Below are 789 nucleotides of genomic sequence, written 5' to 3'. Positions count from 1 at the left end.
AAGCAATTAAATTATTAGCACTTTGAGAAATTAAACGACATAACTTATGGCAGAATAAGTTTAGCAAAAAAAAAAAAAAACCTTGTAATGTGAGAAAACAATTAAAAAGAATTATATAAGGTTGAGTTCGCTCCTTTATTGCAATAGAGTTAGCAGTTCATTGATTATCGTCTTGTTATAATGCAGCAGGATGGTGCGGGCTGCCACAGAGGTAGCGATACTCAGGAAGCAAGATGCTTAGCTGGGTCCTGAACGAAGACACAGGAGGGGCTGAAAGGTTTTCCTGGAGAGGGGAGGGAGAGGGGAGAATGGGGGCAGGGGAGGATCAACCAGAGCAGCTCTTCTGTCTCAGGGCCCCTTCTGCTTTGGTAGAACGTGTCAGTTTCAACCTGCCAGCTCCTGTGCCAGCAATTCCGCTCCTGGCTATTCATTCCAGGAAAATATTCACCCAGCTCCATAAGGGCATGTGGATAAGGGTGACCACCAAGGCACCCCAGTATCCCTTGCTGGGAGAGTGGAAAGGTACAATGGGGTGGATGTGCCAAGGAGCAGCAGTGAGAAGCAACAGACTGCCTGCACACAGAGCCACGTGGCTAGATCTCAAAAACTTAGTGCTGCACAGCAGTAAAAAAGAGCAGATGACTGTTACCCACACCCCATGGAGGAAACTCCCAGACAAGCTGAGCAAAAGAAGTAAGACATGAAAGAGACCCCACTGTATGATTCCATTTAAATGAAGTTCAAGAACAAACTGAACTAATGGGTGATGGCAGAAGCTGGAACAGTGGT

The sequence above is a fragment of the Vicugna pacos genome, chromosome 16 (genome assembly GCF_048564905.1).
Source record: "Vicugna pacos chromosome 16, VicPac4, whole genome shotgun sequence".
In the NCBI taxonomy this organism is placed as follows: Eukaryota; Metazoa; Chordata; class Mammalia; order Artiodactyla; family Camelidae; genus Vicugna; species Vicugna pacos.
This window is presented reverse-complemented; position numbering follows the sequence as displayed.